Here is a 24,372-nt window from a genome sequence, read left to right as displayed (position 1 = left end):
ATGAAACCATAAGTTACAAAATAGAATCCCAGGGGACTTGCAGGATTTCTGTTTTAGTCAGATCATCAGAGCACTATTTAGATTTTTGTTGCTGTCCCTCCGGTTGATTATTTTTTTCCCATCTGCAGCTTTCTAACCTCAAAATATACTTAAAAAAATGAACAGTTCTAAGTGAGATGTGTGTAGATCAATAGACACCTTTTCCATGTCAGTGTACCAGGCTTTCTCTTTAAACAAAAAGAATGTGTTCCTGGTTTGGTAGGGTGAATAAAACTTTCTCCATAGTAATTAGGTTGTTTTAGTTAAGTTGGGTCATCACATTAGCTATTTAAAAGTGCATCAGGAAAGCACACACTGTACTTTGCCTGTCTCTTCTGTAGACGGTAACAGTGAAAAGAACGTGTGGAACTGCACTCTCATTTTATTTGGTACTTAATGCGCTGAAGTTCAGCATGGTTACCAGTATGCCCAGTATGGAAGGCAAGAAGGTAATGAGACAAATTTCCTCTCCTGAATTTGGAGACTGTTTCTGTATGCATAAGTGTGAATTTCCTTAAGGTGTTTATTCATATTCCAGCTTTGCTATTGTGGTATATCAAGCATACTGTAAAATAGGAGGAATCGACCCCAGTTTTTGCAAACTAAGATGCCTGGGGGCATATGTGTGCTGCTTCTGTGACATGTGGAGCAGTGAGGTAGCTTCTTGAGCATCTAGGCTGAAGAGGGCAAAGAGCATGTCAGGCTGCCTTCAATCTTGGCTCCCTATGCAGTCTTCTGGGAGAAGTATTCCCAGTGTCTACATAAGGAACTCATCTTAAGTGGCTTGAATACTTCCTATTGATTAAAAAAACTGGTGTCACAAACAAATCTGTTGAAATGAAGTCAAATGTCTAAGGAGCCACGGAGTATTAAGATACTTGTTTTTATTCCAGTGATGTTTTTTGGCTGTTACTTCCATGTATTGCTGTTTGCACTGTGGTGACAGACTGAAAAGAAAACGGTCTCTCTAATGTACAAAATCTGTAATTTAGGTAGAACTTGCATGCACCATTCTCTCAAATTGAAGCACAGAACTTAATTCCTTTTCAAGAAAAGAACAAACTCTGCATCTCTGTTCCTGTTTTTAACTTCCTTCATTCCAGGCAGTGAAATGGAAGAGAATGTTGAATGCTGGAAGGGACCTTATCTGGCTGTATCTTAAAGACAGATCCTGAAATCTGGTTGTGGTGTCGTTAGTTCAGCTGCTGCCTTTCTTTCTTTTCTGCTTCCTTCTTCCCCAGTTAGATTGGCCTGAGTTTAATGTTTCTGAATGTTATGGGAGGTGGCTCTTCATCCTTTTCACAGCAAAGCATTTCAAACAGCAGTTTGAAATATCTATTACTTGACATTTAGGCTGAGTCTGTACCTCCTTGGCTTCATGTAAGTGTTTTCTTTTTTTACTAGTCTCTGAAAGGACTTTTCTGAAGGTTCACTGCACTTCATTGATAGACTCTTTATTTTGCTACCATCTCTTATTCACATCCTCCTTATTTTTTTTTTTTTTTTACTATTTGATTCTTAAAAAAAAAATATCTGATGGTTGAATTATGCACAGCCAAAGTAGCCAAACCTTCTCATCCCCACCCATAATCATAAGGTTTATTAGCCAAATTGATGAATAAGAAAATGTGGAAGTTGAATATATTACTTAACCTTTCTTTGCCCTACACTGGCATTGGTAAAATAGAGACTGAAACACTCAACCACACAGAATACTGAAGCTTAATGCATGTTGGTAAATTACTTAAAATTGCCAAAGATAGTACAGAAATACCGTGTTAATGTTATCTGAATTATGTCATTGTTTGGTCAAGAAATAGAATCAAATGTGTTCTTGCTTGTGCTGCTGAATTTATGATTCATCATATTGATTTCCAGCTGTGATGATCTTGCAACATGCTAAAGTTGGTAGGGGTCTGTGTTTTGATAGCACTGGTGCAGCATTTTATTATTAATCAAAGACAAAAACATTTCTGGTCCAAGAATGACAAGGCATGTTATGTACTGGCTATATAGAGTTAAATTTGTCTTCCCTTGTTCCCCAAGTAAATTGCAAATTAACAGTAATAAATCACATTGCAGCAGTTGGTAAGAAGTGAGAGTGTTTTAATAATTAAATAGTTCTTTTCAGCCTTCCCCCTCCCCCCCCCCCCCCCTTCCTTTTTTATGTGGTGATTTTCTAGACTCAAAATCAGCGTGTCTCATGCAGACTACCTATAATATATAGTTGTTTCAAATCAGCTTTACTTACTGAGCTTTTTCTAGTAATGGAGCTCTGTCAGCAAAAAGCATATGCACCAGCAAATGATGAACGATGGACTCGTGTCAAATGGAAGCTTGAAAGGTGCTTCTGTCGTTAGATGGATTAGTCTGAACCAGGAGTTCAAAACTCCTCAAGTGTAATTGTTTCAGAGGAAAGGTATCCCTGGATTGATAGGGGAGGGTAAGCACTGAGAGTTGGAGGAAGAACTATTTCATCAGATGAAAGTAAGGGTTTACTAATCCACAAGAAGAAGGATAGGCTTTGTTGTCACGAGCTTGCTTGCTTGATATATCTGCGATTTTTTTTTTTTTTTTAATGTGAAATTTTTAAAGATTTAACTTTGTGCCAGTGAAACATACTGATACTTTGGGATTTTTTTCTTACAAAATTAGCAAGCTTATTTCTAGTTATGTGGCTGTTGGCAACAGTAATTTTAAAATAATCTGTTCTATTGTTCATACGCTTTCTAAAAATGTTGGTTCTTGTTTCGGTAGTTGTGTTAACTGTGAAACCTCTTTAGTCTGCTCTAGTTTTTCTATCAGTTACAGGCTGATTAACTAATTAAGGATAACTATTTCAATACAAGACATTCTTGTTAAACTGTAAAATGTAATTTTATATAGTGTTCTAATACTGTAGTTCATTGTTAAATGTGTTGTGATGTCATGTTATTGTGTAAATTTTATTAGGAAGAACAAATTTACAGGGAAAGGAATTTACATTATGAATTAAACTTTTGAAATATTTTTCCTGATTTTTATGTATCGTTTTGGCTGCGCTTTAAATGGGTGTGCCGTAAGAGTGTTCAACAAAAGAATAACTATAAGCAGGGAGGCTTCCAGTGCTCCTCCGTCTTTCCGTTGTGCCAGTTTTCCCTTCTCTTCTGTTTCTTTGCAATTGTTAGCCTTCATGTGAACTGAAAGGTACTTCAAAACACTGGAAGAAAATAGTCTGAAAGCTTCATGCGCATTTGCTTCATAGTAAAGAGAAGCGACGAAGTTGAAGACTTTTTCCACTGACAGGTGTTTGTGTGTCAGAGCAATGAACGCTTTTGATGGCAAACCCACTTGCTTTTCTTCATTGTACTCTTCTTTCTAAATATAATAGAAAAAAAAGGCAAATTCTGACAACAAAAACAAAAATTCTCCAAACTGTATAATAGAAAGCTTGCTTTATTTATTTTTTAAAGAAGAAATATAAATGATTTCGATGTCTATTTGCCTTCTTTCTGTGTGGGGAAAAAAGACAGCAGTTGAGGAGTGCCTGGGAAAGGTGAAGGCACTTGTGAGTTGTATTCCTCATTATGTTACAAAAATATTGTCATCTGATGATTGGTTGATGCAAAATTGCATTGTGTTACCGATTGCAGATCTTCCTTCTTTAAAACAATAAAAATTGTTAAAGCCCCATCTTATACAGCATAGAACTATTCTAAATGACTGCTTGTTTTTAAAACCTGTTTCCACATACTGTGAAAGTATATTAGCATGGCATGCATCTGTCTTCCGTATTTGCTTAGTTTATAATCTAAAGACAGTAATTGGAGATTATTTTGCAGGTGTTAAATGTTCTGATCTTTGGTTATTTTTGTATGTTAAGCCATGCAATGCAATCACATCATATGGAATTGTAAATGCATCAATAGCCCAGTCAAACTGAGCATGTGGAAGAGATTAAAAACAAGAGTTGAGAAAAACACGACTTAGGTAGTAAGTCTGTTCTTTCAAACATAGGAAACCCCCTCCTATTTAATATGAAAACACAACATGTAAAATTACTAAGTAAATAAAAACTACCTAGTTTGGTTGTAATTAAGCTTATCTTTTCTTTTCATGAACACTGGAAGCAATTTGAATGGTGGTAGAAGTGGTGCTAAAGTGAAGTCTAAACTTATGTAGACAAATGTTTGACAGAAATACTGGGATATTCATCCATGCAGGAAATAGAAACAGCTGCTATGTAAATTGTGCTGCAGACTAAAACCAACCCAGTAGCATGAAACAGCCTTCTCCAGGAACACTCCTGATCAACCCACAATGGGCAGAAAAAGCAAATGTGTAGCTGCAGAATATTAGATTACTCTGAGTATGAAGCGAGCAGAAAACAGGTTTAATCCAACCTAGCTGTCCTCTTTGACCTCAAAGCAATGGCAATACATATGATGCGGTTTTCACTATTTAGCTTTTGTGGATAACTTTGAAAAATGCTGTCACATCATCTTTAACAGGCAAATGAAGTATTGTTCCAGAATTTCTGGAGGTCTTCACTTTTCTGTACAGTATGTCTAGAAAATTATTTTATAATACCTTTCCTTAAAGCCTAGTAAGGGGTTTCTGAAGGCCAGGTTTTTTTTATATTTATCTTTTTATTTGTGTCACTTAGCGTGCAAGAATTCACTAATGTCGTGTTTGAAATGGATCCCCAAGTAATGTGAGCATCTGCCTTATTCCTACTGACTCCTGAAAGAACTGGACTTCTGATAGTCTCAACATACAATATTGTACCCGTTAGGTCCTGCAAATGCCGGAGAGTGAGGTGTGTGCTCCTGGGTTCTCCGAGTCACCCGATGGGGAAGGAGCAGGTATCTCCCAGCATGAGCCAGTTGAGCACACAGCTGCGCTAGCAGGCACATCCCTCCCTGCGGTGCGGGATGCTCCTGTGCCGGGCTCGGCCAGCCTACAGAGCTGTCACGGGGCCCTCTGTCAGGTTAGAGGCCCAGGTGTGTGCTTCAAACGCTGGGTGGGAGAGCTGCGGCTGGGGACTCTTAGGGAAAGGTCAGATGAATGACTCTTTAGAGACGGTGCAATCCCCAACAGTTTTGAAGAAGAGCCTAAGAAGACAACTTAGGCATCAGGGCATCTGAACCGTGGCCGTATTGGCTGGTGGGAATGTGCAGACTGGCTCGACAGAACCTCTTGTCATCAGCAAGGTGAGTTTTGCATCTTAGCTGAAGCTGCTGTATTGTTGCTGGCCCTTGCACTTTTCTGTTCACCCCAAAAGCTTGAGGCAAATCTTGTGTAGAAATAACACAACGGTAGGAAGGTGCAAACAGGATCGCTCTCTACATTACGTTGTGTAACTGCATAAATGTATGTATTATATATAAAAAGGGTGAATTTTAAATAGAAAGTATGCGACATCGAGGTGATGTGTCAATGTAAATTTTGATCAGGCTTCAGCACTGGCAAGGTTACTGCACAGTTTACCTGCCACCTGTATAGCGGTGATTGAGCTGTAAGCCCAGGAGAGCTGCTTGGAAGCTAAGGTGGCCCAACAGCGGGAGTGCCTGTGGTGGAAAAGAGGAAGATCTGAGTAGCCAAAGTACTATCGAAATCTTAAGGGAGTAGTGAAAACCTTTGCCAGTGAGATGGGAGATTTTTGCCTGGACTGTCTTTTTAGTGCTCCCTTTAGGAATTAAAAAAATAAAAAAAAGCGTGACCTGCAGTCATGCTGCCTTTGTCTCATGTGAAACTCTACTTTGCACTATTTCAAATCTTTTCAGAAGCGGGCTGTTCTCCACCCTCCCCCATAGCTTCCTCTTGATGTTAAAGCTCTAAACCAGTGATATGCCTGAGTAGAGCTAGTCACAGATGCTCTGCCAGCATGTGACTGGTGTGCCTGAGCTTTATCATTCCTGCTAACTGACCCTTTTACTAAAAGTTTAATAGGGGATAAATTCACATGTGAATTCATAATCCCCTCAGTTGTGCCAGAAGGATTCCTTAACAAGCAGGCAACAAAGAGAATCTTATACAGCTAGACTTTTTCATTCCTCCTCCTCTTCATTCTCTTTCCAAATTTATTGGGTAGACTACTTCAAGGATGTCTTTAACTGTCATCCCAATATTTATTTGTGCATAACCTACACAAACAAAGGCAATATATTCAATGTGGCTTTTGGAGCAGCTCTATGCATGGAATTGAATAAATTTTTGAGCTTTTAAGTACAATAGGTGGAAATATCATATCTTCCAAATATTTATTATTTAGTATTTCTACTTACTCATTACAACTTAAAAATTATGCTTTAATAATCTTGTATAACTGAAATGGAATGTTTATCGTGTGATACTAGTTCATGGGAGCTTTTTTGTTGTTTCAGAATTTTGTAAATTGTTTGCTACCTCTACCTAGAGAAGCCTGTAAATGCAGATATTGCAAATATTTTCAGTAGAAAATGCTTTTAATCAACTTGGTTACTGTTATTTTGAGTTTGAAAAAAGAAAATTGTTTCTCCCATAATGTTCTGTTGAAGTGCCTTTAAAGTGATGATATCATCACTTTAATACATTTAAAAGCTTCAGGGTTGCAACATTTATTGAGCAATGCTCATTGAAAAATATGGATGTCTGGAAGCTTTCTACTTTTATAAAAAGTACACTGCTTTTTGTGGCCTCTGAAATAAAGCTTATTTTTTTTTATTTCATATTATATTTCTGGCATGGAAAATTAAGAAATATGCGTCATCTCTTTACAGTACTTTGTTTTCTGAATCAAAACTTGCTGGGATATGCTAGTCTGAATGAAACGTCCTCAGAAGCTCTTGTTCCAGAGCCCCAGCTTTCCATAATTTTACTGTGCACGCAACCAAAGTGTTGCAAAGAGATGCTTCTACTGGTTAAATCCTGCCTCTCCTATCAGCAGGCAACTACTTTTAAAGAGGTTTTTTTTTTTTTTTTACCTGTCAGACCTGTCACATTCTAGAGCCCTCTGTAACTTTAGAACTCGGCATTTCCTGAGTGGAACCAGTAAAAAGTAGTTTTGTTTTGTTAAACTTTAAATGGAAGTAGGATACAGCTGGTTTTGGCAGGAGGAAATTCAGTGTGAGTCTACTACGCTCAGGGGCTGGGGGGCAGCAGGGGGGATACGTGTGTATGTAGGGGGTGTGTGTAGGAGGAGGTGTATTTGGAGTGAGAGCCAGGCTGTGAGATCAGGCAAGTCGGCTGCCTGCAGCCTCAGAAGTCAGTAGTGAGTTGTTGCTGACAGTGTCTGGTTCTGACTCTGCTTTTGGGTTTTCTTTTTTGTTTGTTGTGGTTTTTTTTGTTTGTTTGTTTTTTAAATAATTTGAGACGTGGTGCATGGAAATATTTTAACTTCTGAAATACAATGGATGCGTTATCTTTCAAAAATTCAGCAACTAACTTCTCTTCCCTTTCCTCTCTGCTCTCCCTGTTTGTCCCCCTTCACCTCAAGTTGAATTGTTTTAGGGACTGAGGATAAATAACATAGTTTTCCCCTGAGCAGTTGTTTGGATTTGCAAGATCCTTAATGTGGAAGGAGCTTTTCCGTATTTTGTGATGGTGGTTCTGAGGTCTGAAAACAGACTTAAATTCATGAGATTTGGGCAACTGTTACTAGAACATTTTGGCAGCCGCCATTAATGCTTGTGGTGCCTGTTACCCAGCCCCACAGCATATGAGGTTCAGACAGGTCATAGTAGCAGCCAGCAACTGGTTCAAGATGGTAAAAAGAAGACTGAATTGAAAGGTATAAGAAAGCTAGGTTGTTGTTTGTTTTTTTGAAATATTTTAAAGTTTGGGGTTTTTTTTGTTTTTTTTTTTTTTGTTTTGTTTTTGTTTAGCTCTGTGATTTAAGTGTTCATAGTCATTCAGTATTTGGGACCAAGTGAGAAATTCCTCTCTATTTACAAACAAAGCTTTAGAAAACAGAGGCAGCCCTGGGGCACTTCTGAAGTTGATTCCAAACTTTGCTCCATTCCACCTTTTTATTTAGGAAAAATCAACAACAGATAAGAGAGCTGCATGCCCTGAAATACTGCATTTTAGTTGACTGGCAAACTGTTGCTTCAGAAAAGCAGCCTTAGCAAACTTGGAATTTGGACCTCTTTGCAGATCAGGATTAGGCAGAAAACATGCCTGCAGCGTCCTGCAGTCACTGAAAGAAGGCATAGATGCTTGTGTGGCTGAATCTTCATTTTGATCCTATACACTCATTGATCTCAAAGTACTTATTCAATTTTGTGGTTGGTACAGAGGTTGCTGTTCTGGTGGCATTTTTCTTTATATCTAGTAGTGTAAACAGAAAGCCTGGTAAGTATACCTTACTGTAAAGATATGATTTAAATTCTGAGATTTGAAATGATATATGGGCTTTCAGTGTAAAAGTAATGAAGGTGGTTTGGGTGACCATTTATGAAAGTGATTGTTACAATAGGAGTTTATACAGGCTTCTTAAATTATAAACATTTCTACTTCTGTGTAAGACTTCAATGCAGAAATCTACAGCAGTTTCTTAAACTGCCTGAAAGAGGTGATTAAAATCTTCCCCCAGAAATTAATATCACTGTATTTTTCATAGTAGCTCTGAAGTTCACAGTGATTTGCATTGATGGGTAGGAGAATTATCAGTCCCATGAATACCACTGAAACAGTAGACTTATGAGAATGTTAATTATTAATTCATTTCCTAAATCAAAGAGGAATATTCTTCAGGAATATGTGGTGTTTGAAAAAAAAAAAAAAATCATGTGTCTTCTCACACTCTGAAGTAGGATGCCGTTACTGTGTGGGTGTTTAAAATGGCCTTGGGGTTGTTTGCCCACTGCCACAAGACTGGGTCTGCATTGTCAGATCATTTGAGCAGTGTCCTAACGGTGATCGGCATAGAGGTGTGAATCCAGAGGACTGTTTAGCACCCAAATTTTGCTGCCTGGACCTGTCAAGTAATGTCACCTGCAGTCTCCCCTTCCTGCTGAGCCCCAAATGAGTACCCCTTTATCGCAGCGTAGGGTTGGTACAGTTCTTACTGGTGTGGTTTTTTGTTTTCTTTTTAAAACCTGCCCCCACAAATGTCTGTGGGAGTGGTTGGAGGACACGATCCAGTACCCTGTTGCTCCCTGAGCGCTCTGGATCCTGGAGGCTGGGTGCTGTAATTGCACATAAGCAGGTGGGGGAGAGTCATGGAGCATGCGAAAGGGTGTTGCTGGAAAGGCTTGGGATTCTCCAGGACTGGGAGCTGTGGGGTCTGGTTTCAATCTGTAAACACTGTTTGTGGGGTGTAGGTGGTAAATTTTCACCACGTGTTGTTTCAGCAGGCTATCCTGCTGCCTTCCCGTGGTCTGCTGGAACTGTTCATTTTCCCTTGGGTATATTGGACATAACCAAGAGCACATCTACATTAGGGTTTTTGTTTGGAACAGCAGTGCGATTTTAAAAGTGAATCCCCCAGAAGTTCCTGCTTACTGATCATTGATTTGTTCCACAAGTGATTTAGGCACGTGCAGACTAGACTCATTTTGGAGAAAACAAGACTAAACTGAAAGCTGTATTCTAAGTTTGCACGGAAGGAGCTTTAACCTCTAGTGGAGACACAGTGATTGAGGCCTCTGAACACCTTCAAACCATGTAGGTAGTGGCCTTGTTACTCTTGCCTTGTTTTTTAGGGAGAGAATGTAGTGGCAGATGCATAACGGAAGAGTCTTGCCAGATTATTGGAAATGTGAGGATAAAAATAGATAATTTCTGTTTCTGACAGCTAAGTTGTATTTAGACCAGAATTGCTTTGTTACTGTGCTGGGCAGTGCATCCCAGTTTGTTGTTCAATCATTACTACAAGTACACCTGCATATCCATGTAAGTGGTTTGTTTGTGGCGCACACTTTGTTACAGTGATGGATATCACCACAGAAAAGCATGCAAGAAAATGAGTGATGTATACTGTGCTAGTTGCAAGGAGAGCATCTTATATGGGCCTTTCTCCCAACTTTTTGTTCCTTAGGGCAAGTCAGTTGTTAATAGTAAATTACATTCTGTTTACAATTTTGGTAGTGCCTTCTATGCCAGAGGATCTTAAGGCTTTTTTTAACTAGCAGTCACTTCATCTGTAGTCATTTCATCCACCTTTGGAAAGCAATAAACCCATTTAGAATTCTAAACAACCAGCTGGGAAAGAAACCAAATTAATTTAACTTCATCTTCTAAACCTTTCTCCTTCAGTGATGAAATTGATTGCAATTTTTACAAAGCTACAAGAGCATTCTTTCAAAATGTAAATATCTTTGTCATTGCCATCTGTGTGTTTTAGGGTGTGTTAAAAACCCTCTTTTGCACCATGTCACAGGCTTTTTATAGGCCTCGTGTTTCTCTGGGTGTATGGCACATCGCCAAAGGCTAACTATATTGCTAGTAAAATAGTGCTTTACAGAACTTTTGTGGAAATGGCACTTCCACTCTTTTATCCAAATAGTTTGGTTTTTTTTTATTTGTCCCCTTTTTTCTATGCTTTCAGTGTAGCTGGTTCATGCTTTCTTCCCAATACAACAAAAATATAATCTAATGCCCTAATGATAATACCTAATAAATGGGCCATAGCAGTCATGGTTGTTGTGGTTTAACCCCAGTTGGCAACTAAGTACCACGCAGCTGCTCGCTCCCCGCCCTGACCCCCCCCAGGATGGGGAGGAGAATCGGAAAAAAAAAGTAAAACATGTGGGTTGAGATATGAGCAGTTTAATAATTGAAATAAAATAAAATATTATAATAACAATGTAATAATAATAATTAAAAGGGAGACAACCAATAAAGAGAAAGCTATAAAACTGAAGACGGACAAGTGACGTGCAATACAATTGCTCACCACTCACTGCCCGACCTTGAGCAGCCATGGGCAGCCCCTGGCCAATGCCCCCCAGTTTCTATACTGAGCATGATGGTCTGCTCATACATACATAAGCATGTATGGAATATCCCTTTGGCTAGTTGGGGTCAGCTGTCCTGGCCCTGCTCCCTCCCAGCCCCCACGCACCTCCTCACTGGCAGAGCGTGGGGAACCGAAAAGCCCTTGACTTAAGTAAGCACTGCTTAGCGATGACTGAAACGTCCCTGTGTTAGCAACGTTATTCTCATTCTAAATCCAAAACACAGCGCTGCACCGGCTGGTAGGAAGAAAATCAAATCTATCCCAGCCAAAACTAGGAAAATGGTATACCTTTCATTTATCAAGATACAAAGCTTTCTGAAGAATTGTCTTTCATGTTGTTAATACCGAAGTTGATTTGATATCTAATGAATTTTTAACCTAAATTAAATAGGAATAGATTAATTTTGCCTCTTTTTTTTATAACTTCCATATACAGTTTTTGTAATAGCAGTATATTAGGGGTAGCTTTTTAGTTTAAAGGGGTTTACTTCTTTACTATGTTGTCAGTACTGTCTAAAAGGACTGCCTAAATCAAGCTACAGAGTTATATGCTAATATAATTGCTTTTGCTATTTAAGCCAAGACTATAGTGGTTTTGTTGTGTTTTTTGGTTTTTAGTTGTTTTTTTTTTAAATACTCTGGTACTAGGCCTGCAAATGAATTTGAAAGGGGCATGAATGGACAATGAAGTGATTGTGGTATAGAGTTAAACCATGCAAAGTTTGATGTGTATTCTGTAACCTATGTTTAGAAGGTACAAATTGTTCTCTAGTGAAAGCAGGTTGTACTTGGCTAGCTAATGGTTTGCCTTCTGACATGGCTACTGGTGTGCTAGTCTTCAGCAAAAACGTAAGCAAATGGAAGCCATGAAGGCAGTTTTATTGGCTGAGCTGCCTGGAAGCTGAGCAGAAGTCTTCTTGCTACTCTTAGAGATGCTGCTTGTTTGCGGTGGCTGTTAATAATACGGCCAGTTATTTGTCTTGAGTTTCTGTTCTTTAATGAATGCTCCTGTGCCTGTGATAGTGAAACAACTAGGAAGAGTTTATGCTGAGAAGACAGACTTGTCGTGCTGTGGCCAGTGGCTAGCTTTTTTTCTTTCATGTTATGTTACAAGTTTTCTAATACCATTGTGGTCATCTGTAATTGTTTGGGTGTCTGGTATGCATTATTTCTAGCCATTTTAATGAAATATTACAGTTATTAACTATGACTACTGGTTTATAGTGGCTGTAATCCTTGAATGTTGTCTGTTATTGTAGTTTAGGACCACTTTGTTAGAGCATTAGCCACCTTCTGGTTTGCATCAAGGTGGCTGTCTAATGGATCATTAACTGCTAGTGAGGCCTGGGTCCTTGGGGACTTGCTGGGTACAGCAGTTGTGGTATGAGAAGTAAAGCTTATAGAGCAAGCAGTCTGAGTATAGTGACCCTGTAGCAGTGTAAAATGAAATTACTCTGTCCTCTTAATATCTTCAATTTTGCTGTAATACTTTGCTGCCCCAAGTGCAGCATGTGTTTTAGATGCTCTGGATGGGCAGGTGTTGATGAAATGGAGACTCCTGAAGCAAGCGTGGCTGTTCTCTCCTCTGTTAGGGTGCTAATCTTGGTACTACTTTTTGGCAGGTATTCATCTGGTGCCAGAGAAGATGTTCTTATTTTCCTCACTAACTTTGAAGACAACACAGTAACAGTTACAGGCGGGGTATATGTGTTTTCTTTCCCCACCTTTTTCTTTTGTGTCCACTCCCCACCAACTCTCCTCCAAATCAACGCATAGAACCAGCACAACATGAAGAGCAGCTGATGAAACAAACTGCTTGTAGAGAGCTCATGTCTGTGTGTATTTTCTGGTAATCTGCACTGTTCTGAGGCCCCCGTCCTGTATTCCTGACCGTCTTAATAGTGTGGTTGGCACTTCCCTTTGTTGGACGTGCTTCTGTGGTTAGGTCAGTACCAAGCGTTACTCCTCTGCGTCAGTGTGATAGTTGGAGCCAACAAAGAGAGTCCTCGTTAAGTTCCCAATTTAGAATATCCTTTTTGGTCAATTAGGACTTCAATGTGGGTTGAATTCAGAGGTTGGTGAGAGGTGGTGTCAGGTGTCTAAGAAGTGTTCAGGTCTTTGGAGACAGCAAAATATTTGGTCATCTTCAGTCTTGTTTATGAGATTGTATGTGTTGTGTGTATTTTTGCCAGATGACAGTTCTAGATGTCTTTACCTGTATTTTAAAATTCAGCTGAGAGACTTCTGTGGCTCTGACCTTGCTGAAATTCTTGTGTCAGCTGATATACAGTAAATGTCACAGTTAAGGATAAAACAGTGATTTTTACTACAAATTGCTGCCACGGTTTATCCAGTACTAAGTCAGCACTTTTCCTTAAGTTAGAATTTCATTTAGCTGCCTTTTAATTTCAAAATGACAACATGTAGTGAAAAACACTGCTTCAGTTCCTCAAAATATGAGTAAGTGCGGACTGTGAAATAATAATTACAGAGTTGAATCTTACTTGCAATGGGATCAAAATATTAAAGCTTTAATGCTCATGCAACAAAGATCTATCAGTTTGGCAAATCCTGAACCTCCCAACACCTTTCACAGAGATAGAAGTACTCCTTCTAGCTGTGTATATGATGAGATATAAATCAGTATAGTAGGCTGTAGTTGCTATTGGATTAATCTGTTTAAAACTGAGATGGGTATGTTCATGTTGGTTTTGACTGACATAAGAAAGCATATGAAGAGTTCATTTTCAGCTAATACTGTGGCTCAATTATTCGAGTGGTTCTCTTGCTTGGACATGCCATTAGCTTACTTGTAATTTTGAATTGACATATTTATTCTAAATAAATCAGTAGGATAATGCAAATGTCAATACATTTTTTTTTTTTTTTGGGGGGGGAGGAAGACAAAAAGAAGAGAAGGAAATGGGAACTAAAGTAATATTTAGAAATGTCAGATTTTTCAGAGGTGGGGGCTTGGGAAAAAGGAAAGTAGCATTTAATTAGCTGTAACTGCCTGCCCGCATATGCCTGAGCACATGCAAGTACGGTCCTGAACAAATGACACAGTTCTCAACTGCACCCTGTTGATGCACAATTTTAATTGTGTCAGGATTTAGTTACCAGGCTGCCACACACAGCTATGCTTTAAAAATTCAGGATTTGTATCTCTTTCATTAGCTGGTACTACTGAATTATGAATATATTCTGTCACTGTTAGGCTTTCCTAATCTGTAAAATTACTTTAGTGTAAAAAGTGCTATTGTTAATGTGTGCATTTGATAATTACAAAATTGATGAAACAAGCATTGCTGCTTGACTTCAAGGAGTTCATCTGGCCCTTCTGACGCAAGCCCTTGGCTTTAAGAAGCAGCAAATTAAGCTGTTGTTGTTTTGCTTTTTTGCACCCCCCCCCCACCCCCCACCCCCCTCCATTAGCAGTCATTCTGTTGCACACAGTACGTGATAAATCAACCGCAGGAGCTTTAGAGTTGCCATAACATGACATTACCTATCAGCTCGTCAAGTCTGTGTTGACTCTGCGCCTTTTAGGCTGTATATTTCTTCAAAGTCTAGCGCCAGTTACTTAGTCAGCTCTAACTAATTTCAGAGTGGAAGGGAAACTTTACTGGAGTGCTGTTTGGGATCTGCTTTTTAATCCTGGTCTGTTTAATGTTTGCCTCCTGACATTCTAGGCCAGACATCATTTTAATGGTATGTGTGGTGATAAAGCCAATAAACTGTCAAGATGATTGATAATCTAAGCATTATAGCAATATGACTTTCCTGTTCTCCTCTGTGCTTTAGATGATGGTTTCCAAATTGAATTCTTACAGTGTGCTGTGTGCTTGTTGGAGAGTCTCTGAACAAACAGTTGGAAGGAGCAAGCCCTCACTAATGCAGGCTTTTAGGTTTCTGTTATTATTGGAAGGACTTTTAATTTGGGAAACATTAAGTGGGAATTCTACCATTGGAATAGGCTTGGTCTCTACGTTTTTTGAAATTCTGTTATTTTTTTATGGCCGCCTGGGATGAATCTCAAAATTTCATATGGCCGATTCCTTTATCTGTACTGTCTTTCAACTAGAGATAAGAGAGCGTAATGCAGTGTGTGCGTGGCTTCCGGGTTCCCTTAAGCAAATTCAGCAGCCGTTTTTCATCATCTTAATTGAAAGTCATTGATCAGACTTGCTCACTTTTTATTTTGGGGAGCTTGCAGGCAATTGATTTGGATTATTTTTGCATGGTGCCTAAAATTAATGGTTTTCGTCTTGTACTTTTGTGCTGGCCCCAGACAGTGACAAGACCAGGACAAAAGAGTGATGGATATTGGTGTTTTGGAACTGCCCTGTGTGTGCCTTTTTTGTTTAAGTTTGCCAGTACATCGGTTTCCCAGTTGTATTTATTTTTCTTTAAACCAGAAGTTAGCGCTCCTGCACTGGCTGGAGAAATTTTACACAGGTAATCCTCATTAATGTCCATCAATTGATAAATTCTGCTTACTTGCAGTGATCCCTGGTGGAGTGAGGTCAAAGCCACTTGGTATTTTTACTTAAACCGTGTACAGTGTTTTGTACCCCCAACTCAGTTTACTGACTGGCTGCTACAGCCAGACCCCAGATTCTGGGGCTTCTAGTACAAATATCACTTGAACGGTATTTTTAGGTTTTGGGCAAGTAAATACCGCACACTGTAATTATGTTATATGGGTGAATGTAAAGTTCTGATGCATTAGAAAAAACAAACCTTTATTCAGTAGGTTTTTACTGCAGTCTCAGCCTGAATGCTTGGGATTAACCTGGTTTTGCTGGGAACAAACAAACTGAAGAGTCATGTATGAACTGCCGTGCCGTCACCGGTGGCACACCCACTGCTCCCCATATGTGCTGGAAGATGTGTCCCTCGGTTCTTGGCTCCTGGGGAGAGAGCCCTGTCCAGCTTCCATTCCAGTGGAACTGCTGGCAAACTGATTCTCTAGGCATTGCATGGCAGACTGTGGAAAGGCACTAGGAGACCCCAGTACTCTTTTGAAAGCCTTGGCCCATCTGGAAAGTCAGTGGGTTAACCAGACTGGTGAAAAGCTTTTTGTGTCAATAGGAACTAGATTAGAGATGGCAGCTCGAGAGCTTTGTTAATTCTGCAATGAAGATGCATCTCTTAGAGCAGTCAGAACTGAGAGAAGAATCTGTCCCGTTTTGGACTGCCAGGGCAGCTCCTCTGGCTGTTGAGAGCCACTCTCCAAAAGGAGTCTTTTGCTTTCAGCTTAGTCTTTGTTCCTTCATCTTCTCTCCTCTTCCTACAGTCGCCCCATCTTTTTTCCACTGACAGCCAGTTCAAGTTGTGCTTCTTCATGTTGCCAGGATGATTTAGTGTGTTGCTGTGTTCGTAAAATTGCACGAAAGCACTCTGTTGAATAAAGGGGATAGACCAGAAATGACTTTGGGAGGTATTCCAGAGAATGGATTGGTAGGGCACTTGGGGGTTTATTACATTCTCTTGTGAGTTAGGGGAAGGAAACTGCAGGATTTAATCCAAACTTAAGAACACACCTGATGTACGGTGAATCTTTCAGCTGGGCTTTGCCCAGTCTTCAGGAGTATTCTGTCTGGGTTTTAGGGACCTTTCTCTCTAAGGTGTCTTGTTCTGCTTCTCTACTTGGAGTGATTGCTTTTTACTCAAGGAAGAACTGGTATGTATCAGTAGTGTTTGCTGGTACTGAAGCCCTTCATCTTGGAGGGGGGGGGGAACTGCTAGGTTCAAGCCATGGCCAGAAGAAATAGAAGGTTCTATTAAAATTCAAGCAGATGGAGAATTGACAGGTACAATGACCAGATTGGATTTGATTGTGTACTCCTTGAAATTGTGTTTCTCAGAACTGCTGGGTCAAATTCTAGTTGTGTAACTCACCTGAAAAAATGAAGATAAACTGGCCTTTTTCTTCTCAACCTGAAGACTTCCTGATGCAATGTTGCACCAGTTCTCATCCACAAGCATTAAAGGCTAAAACTTAATTTACTTCTGAAAAATTAGAGGTTGTGTTTTCCAGAAACAACTGGGCAACAGTGAACTAAGTACTGTTCCGCTGTGCTATTACAATTTTATTTGGTCAGCTTTTTTAAGACCCTTACAGTCAATTTAATCACAGTGCTCTCTGAAAAAAAAAATTGCTTCAGAGTCAACTTCTTTACTTCTGCTTGCATGATTACTTGTGGTCTCCTGAATTTTTTTGTAGCAGTGATTATTAAAAAAAATAAATGTTTAATAATGGCTTGTCTACTGAGGCAAGTGAAAACTTTGTTTTCCAGAACACATTTGGTTGTTTGAATAGATTTATCTTCTCCCCAGATGTTCCTGGGGTAGCTTGACTTTTTTTTAATTTCCCCCCCAAGGTTATTGTTCCTCAAGAAGAGTGGTGGGGGCCAACTGTATAGTGGAGCGATAGAAGCAAAACATGAGTTCATAATGTGAGCAAAGGATCTTAGACATGCAGAGAAGGATGCATTTAGTTAACTGGTTTCCCCTACCTCCCCTGTCCTGTAGCATCTGAGATGGTGTACACAGCTTCCTGGTGCCTGTAAAACTTTTGTCTTTTTTAAAGCTGACTTTTTCCTGTCCTGGCATGTTATGTATTCATAGGAAAGAAAAATGTCTGTAGTAGCATTATTTGCTATTGTTCGTCTATTGTTTCTGTTAAATGTAAGTTATAATCATTGGGGGGCATTACATTTTTGATTATTTACTACCTTTAAAATCTGTAGTTCTTTGGCCAAATATGTCTGCTGTACTGAAGTGATTGCTAGCTTCACTTAAAGGGATGAATTTGTACTGTAGCTGATTTTGTGTTTTATATGATTTGAAAAAAGCAAGGCATGCCTTGAGATCTTCAGCTGAGTTTTTTGTATAAATGGACATTATTTTATATGAAAGGGAAACTTTTTACCTCCTCCCTAGCCATACATCATAGTCTTATTTCTCTTGAGTGTCTATAAAATAATGTTAGGCAGCCACTTTGTAACTCTTCTAGGAGGTAGCATGTTAAGAATTCAGCTGTGTAGGTAATGATGATTGTGCAGAATTGAGCATTGCTTGTGTATTCATTGCTAATAGCTCCCCCTCGTTGAGTCAATTTGTATTGTGGATTTTTTTCCCCTTCAGATGACAGGGATATGGTTTGCTGTAGATATTATTTCAGCCATTTTGCCCCAGGAAAAACATTAGTAATTTATAAATAAAACACACATAAAATAGAAGTCAAATGTAGATTTTTCAGAACAAAGGCACTACTAATTTCTGTACTGTACTGTGATGAGAAGTTGATTTAGTTTAAGTAACTGATTTATGAACAGTTTATTTTAGAACTATGGAAGTCACTTAAATTCCTATAGCTTGTGTAGAAGCAGAGCCCTGGCTTGCGTCTCTGATCTATAAAAAAAGAGAGCAAGAAATGTCTTCCATCTTGCTTTCTGAGTTTTTGGTTGCATCTCCAAGTGAAACTATTTAGCCAGCAAATTGAGCATGTGCTGTATGTGATGGGCAGCTTAAGTGTGGCTCCTTATAGCTGTGTGGATGCGAGAGCTTGCAGAAAACTGGTTGTGGGATTTTAAAAAAAAATTATTTATTTATTTTCCACAGCTGTTAAACAGAAATTGACAATGTAAAAAAAAAAAAAAAGACATTGTTACCCAAAAGAAAATTTTAATCTATTGCATCAGGTGGGATTTGAGAAGAATTTTCATTTTTTTTTCCCCCTTCTCTCTAGAATGGAGATGAAACTGGGTGAGTTGTGAAGGCAGCTCATTAAGGTCTTAACTGACTATCCATAGTGAATATAAAAAGTAGTTTTTATAAGACCTTTCTAATTCTGTATCTGATCTTCCATCAGATTGTAATACTGTTATTTAGTGTATTTGTTATCTTCTGATTGTTTTAAAGTGACAGATCCCTACTTAAATGCAGGCGCGTTTTTTGTCTTAGAATTTTTCTTTTCCTTTCTTTAGGTATTGTCTTATTGTTGGGTATTTTCCTTTAGGTATTTTCTATAACTTGTTTACTTCATTTGTAGACTATGTTGTCTACAGCTCAGAAACACTGAGAAGCTCTCTACGTTGTGTTTCTGCAGTATTTTCTGAACAGCGTGGAATAACCCCCAAAATTACTTGTTCAGACTGTTTGCATATTTTAAAGCTGTTTAAGAGCTGTAAAATAACAGGAAGTTATACAGATTGTTTTTAAATAGCAAGGGTTCTGCTGATAGACTGCAAAATGGGGGTAGAGTAGGAGGGCAAGTCTTGAAATCATATCCCCAGTTCAAAGCCTCCTAGTGATTAGCTGCATAAGTGCTCTAACAAAAAAAAAAAGGAAAAAGCATGTTTATTTCATCTTACCCTTTAAAATAAAACCGACAAACTGATGACTGTTGAACAGAATGTATACAAACAGTTGTAGAAAGAGTACCTAAAGCATGGTAAGTCATTATCAAATCCATTTAGTGAGAAGGCGCTGCTGTGCCATAGCTGGTTTGTGGGGCAGGGGTGGGTGCTGGGCAGCTCCGGTGCCGTGTGCTGCTGGGGCCGAGGCGGAGGCGGGGGGGGGGCTCTCTCTATGGTAGCTGGCGCCGCTCTCCCCCCACCGCCTGTCCCGCTCCTGTTCCTTCCAGGCCTAAGGACATGGTTGAAGGCCACAGGGTGGTGCACAGTGTCATTTGAGAAGGTGATAAAGCAAAAGAACTCTTCTAGAGCAAACTCTAGACGAAAGAACACTCTCCACTCCCCTTTTTGAGTCAACTAGTTCATTTGCATGTGGGTTGGGGCAGTCCCAGGTACCTATACAGGCTGGGCAATGAGTGGGTGGAGGAGAAGGACTTGAGGTGCTGGTGAATGAGAAGCTCAGCATGACCTGTCGGCGTGCGCTCACAGCCCAGAAAGCCAACCGTGCCCAGAGCAGCATCCCCAGCAGCGTGGTCAGCAGGTCGGGGAGGGGGCTCTCCCCCTCTGCTCGGCTCTGGTGAGACCCCCCTGCAGCGCTGCGACCAGCTCTGGGGCCCCCAGCATAAGGAGGACACGGACCTGTTGGAGCGAGTCCAGGGGAGGCCACGAACATGGTCAGAGGGCTGGAGCCCCTCTGCTGTGAAGTCAGGCGGGGCGAGTCGGGGCTGTTCAGCCCGGAGAAGAGAAGGCTCCGGGGAGACCTTAGAGCAGCCTGCCCGTACCTAAAGGGGGCTACAAGAAAGCTGGAGAGGGGCTTTTTACAAGGGCCTGTAGTGAGAGGGCAAAGGGGGAATGGCCTTAAGCTGGAAGAGGGGAGATGTAGATGAGCTGTGAGGCAGAAATTGTTCCCCGTGAGGGCGGCGAGGCGCTGGCCCAGGCTGCCCAGAGCAGCTGTGGGTGCCCCATCCCTGGCAGTGCTCAAGGCCAGGCTGGATGGGGCTGGGGGCAGCCTGGGCTGGGGGGAGGGGCCTACCTGGGGCAGGGGGGTGGGACGAGATGGTCTTTGAGGTCCCTTCCAAGCCAAACCGCTCTGTGATTCTATGATTTCTGGATGTGACCTGTAACAGGACTGTGAACTTGGTACTTGGAAAATGCTTTGTGGCTGTATATTTCTGCTATAGGTTTCCTCTATGCTTTTTAACTGTTTGAGTATTGATCTGCTAGTGCCTTAGCTTAGAAACACTGTGAATGCAGTATGAGAATTAGAAGACTACTCCCCTAAAACCCAAAGCATCGAATACACATATGTTCTTCTCCCTGTGATTTAGTTCTGATTGAAATTTATGGTACTGGTCATGTAAGTAAAATTACAAGATGGTGACTCTGAGTGCTTTTTATGTATCTGAAAAAGCATATAGGATATATGAACACGATTAAGTGAACTAAATTAAATTGCTTACTTTGCAAAATTGTTCACCAATTATTAAGTGAGACTATTTAGGCTGCTTATACATAGAAGGAAAACTGGATATGATTCAAAGTAAACAAAAAAAGCTTTGTTTTGCTTAGCTGATCGATAGGAAAGAACAAGTCTATGGTTTTGCTTTACATGTAAAAAAAAACCCGCAACCTACCATAAATTGTTAGGCATGGTTTTTTTTTTTTTTTTTTGTGTCAGTCAAAATAATTTTTCAAAGAGCATGAAAATGGAAGACAGAGAATCTGAATGGTTCTGCTTTAGAACCACACTGAAAGTTTTTTGTTTTATGTAAATAGAGATTGATGGAACATTTTACACAGAGTGCAGGTTTTTGACAAAAAGTATTGATGGTTGCTTTCAGTAAGTGTTACTGGAGATGACAGAACATTGCATTTTAAGATGAATTACGGTAGAAACTCCCTCTTTGGGAATGTCATACATTTTATTTCATCTGTTGTTTTGAGAAAGAATGACTAAAGTCATAAATACCACAGACTGATCTCTCTTTCCTAAACATCTTATAGATCTTGCATTAGTTTGCTGTGCTTAGTAGAAGTTATATTAAAAATAATTAGGTAGATGCATGGGTTTTGCTAAGATCTGCTTACTGTTACTTCTGGGTTTTTAAGTTAGCTTGTATTGATGCTAATCCTAAAGGAATGGTCCTTTTGATTTTTATACTGGCTTGTATTTAAACTGTCAGAAGAACAAAATGCTTTGTCTGATGCACTTGGAGGCAAACTAAGTTTAGAGGTCTGGTTTGAGTGGTGTGAGACCCCTTTTTTGCAAAGGCAAGTTGATCAACTTTACAGCACCCAAGTGCTAAAATTTTAATTAACACTTCCAAAAGCAGTTATGTTGTCTGTAAACAGAAGAGAGGTTTTCAAAATGTTTTGTCTTGCTGCTGTGCATAGTTTTGCCGGTATCTCTCTTGAAGCGATAACAGAAAACCAGACCTATGGGATGGCTGAATTCCTATAGCTGAAAATGCAAGTGGGATTTGGATAGTGAGATGGGATGATTTAGGTCAATAGGAATTGTAAGGGTATTCCAGTTGTAATAGGAATTGGAAAATGAATTCTGTCGTAAACATACATTTGCATTTTGTATTTTAAATGTTTTTAAATTGTTTTGTGGTTAAAATAGTTGTAGCTGGAGTAAGGGATCTAGTTTCTGTAGTGTTTATGATTGTTACTTTCAAAATCTGTGGAATTCAGCCTCCCACATGCCTGCTGTCCCGTAAAAAGACAGAAGGGAGGTTTGGGAAAGCGTTGCACAGTGGAGCGTGCAAGTATTAAGAACATCTCAAGGGAGGACACAGTGTGAACGTGGACTCCTCTGCAAGTTTCATGGCTGATAATGACAGCTTGAAAAGGAAGACTAGATGTCTTCTTGGAAGAGTGATAGTTTTAACACAAATCAGCTTCTGGGCGTGTTTTTCAAGCCTTTTAAAGAATATTCTCTTTTCTGAATAATAAAAGAGCAATAGTGACATTTTTATGATGAATGTGTGTGTAAAAGGGAATATAGCCTAAAGGGTATCATCACCCTAAAAATAAAAGCTTGTGTAAAGCAGGCATATTCTTTAGAAAGGAGCATGGAGAAAGTGACAAATCAAATATCAACAATAAAACTGAGTTTCTTCTAGATTGCCTCCATTTCCATGTTAGCATTCTAATACCACCTCTCAGTGCTTACTGAAAACCAGCTCTTTCCTGTCTTCAACTGGGTTATCTACTGAGAGAGTTGAATTTTTCTTTATTATTTTTAAGCTGTTTAAAATGATTCCTTGGAAAGGAAAGTTATTTTGGTTTATCGTTCTTCCTACCAAAATATTTCTTACTGCTTCTTTGTTGCAAATGCGTTACTGATTTTTTTTTTCTTCCTTTGAATGTATCCATTTAGCCTGTTCTTACAACATTATATTGCCCCAAATTATTTTGAAACCTAGATAGATATGAATCTATTTCATATATTGATTCTTTTCTTTTACCACTTGATGGCTTCTTTTACCAACCTGATGATAGCGTGGCTTGGATCTTCGCCCTTAGCTAGACTGAGGAAGCTGTTGTTGAACCCTGGCTATCTGGTTGTTTAACAGGCTAAGTGTGCTGCTTCTCCAAAATTCACCATGTGGTGTCCCATATTTGAATGGTGAAAACAGGTAATGTTTAGATACCGTTGCACAGGCATCTTTTTAATTGCTGAGTGAACTGAATAAATACACAGAAGAGTCATCGTGGAATTTGTCTTTTACATCGGACTGAAGCTTGTCAGTTGATGTCTTCTAGTATTCACTAGCTTATCCTTTTGTTTAGTTTATAGATCCTCAATTGACTTCTCGATGGCCTCATTTTCCCTGCAGGTTACTGACCTGAGCTGGAACACATGCAAACTTCTCCCTGGCTGCTTTGTTTAAGGGCTGTCATTGTTTCTGCTGCCACAGTGTCCTGTGGCTAGGCCTGAAAAGCATCTTTTTCCCACAGGTGGAGCAAGGGTTTCCCGGCTCCTTCACCCAGCCGGGCCTTTCGCCACAAGAAAATGTCCTGGCAGATTGCAGCAGACTGTTGCTTCATAGCAGACTGTTGCATGGCAGGCAAAGTTGTGAAGCCTTTTTAAAAATATATAAAAAAGTAATAAATCAAGCCTTTTTTAAAAATATAAATTTATTACTGTCTGGATAGCCAACCTTAATTGGAGGAAAGGAATTAGATTTATAATTATATTTTATTAATAATCAGCTGCTGTATGGAGAGAATGATCCCCTGCTGGTGTCAGGCTCAAGGAAAATATAACAACTTTGTGGAAGAAAAAGGCTTTTCCTTATTCTGTAAATGTCCTAAAAATTCCAAGTGTAGTATAGGCAACTCCAGGACAAGATTTAAACAGGTGCTTCAAGGGGACTGTAACCCATGAAATCATCCTATCCTGCAGCCAAAACCCCACCTTCTAACTCCTGAATAAATAGATTCTCATGACAGAATAATTCATCTCCAGTCATGAAAGCATCAGCTTTAAACGACAGCTTGTAGAGACCCTGTGCTTGTTAGGGCCAGATCAGCAGCCCAGATGCCTCAGATGTAAACTCATGAAGGGAAGATTAATTTATCTGTCATTCTATGCTTTGACAGTTGTTGTAAATCTGATTTAGCTCTGAGCAGAAATAGGGGGACCTTTGAATTTATAAGGGTGATGCTAAGAAAACCTAACCTACACTTTCTGAGCCTTGAAGAAACAAAATGTACTTATGGTCAGTGGGATCTTAAGTAATCTTCAGTCATAAAAAAATAAAAAAAGTGGTGAGGGGCCAAGGCTCGCTTTCCACAGACAAGGGCTGTGTGGGTGCACTGGTGTGGTATGGCCCCTGCAACTCTCTCCGGTGAATAGAAGTAGAAGCAAGGCTCTGTGTTTATTGATCAATGGTAGCAGACAACTCCATAAGCCAAGTGTGTGTGCTTTTTTTAAAAATATGTTGGCACTGTTTTTAGAGCTTTTCGTTTTCTGACATT

General features: G+C 39.6%; 1 protein-coding gene across 1 annotated transcript in view; it reads left to right on the top strand.

Moving 5' to 3' along the window:
* Positions 1 to 24,372, top strand: part of LRMDA (leucine rich melanocyte differentiation associated) — a 680,503-nt gene that overhangs the window by 33,028 nt on the left and 623,103 nt on the right. The gene's annotated exons all lie outside the window — the stretch shown is intronic.

Source organism: Falco biarmicus, chromosome 9, assembly GCF_023638135.1.
Source record: "Falco biarmicus isolate bFalBia1 chromosome 9, bFalBia1.pri, whole genome shotgun sequence".
Taxonomy (NCBI): domain Eukaryota; kingdom Metazoa; phylum Chordata; class Aves; order Falconiformes; family Falconidae; genus Falco; species Falco biarmicus.
This window is presented reverse-complemented; position numbering and strand designations above follow the sequence as displayed.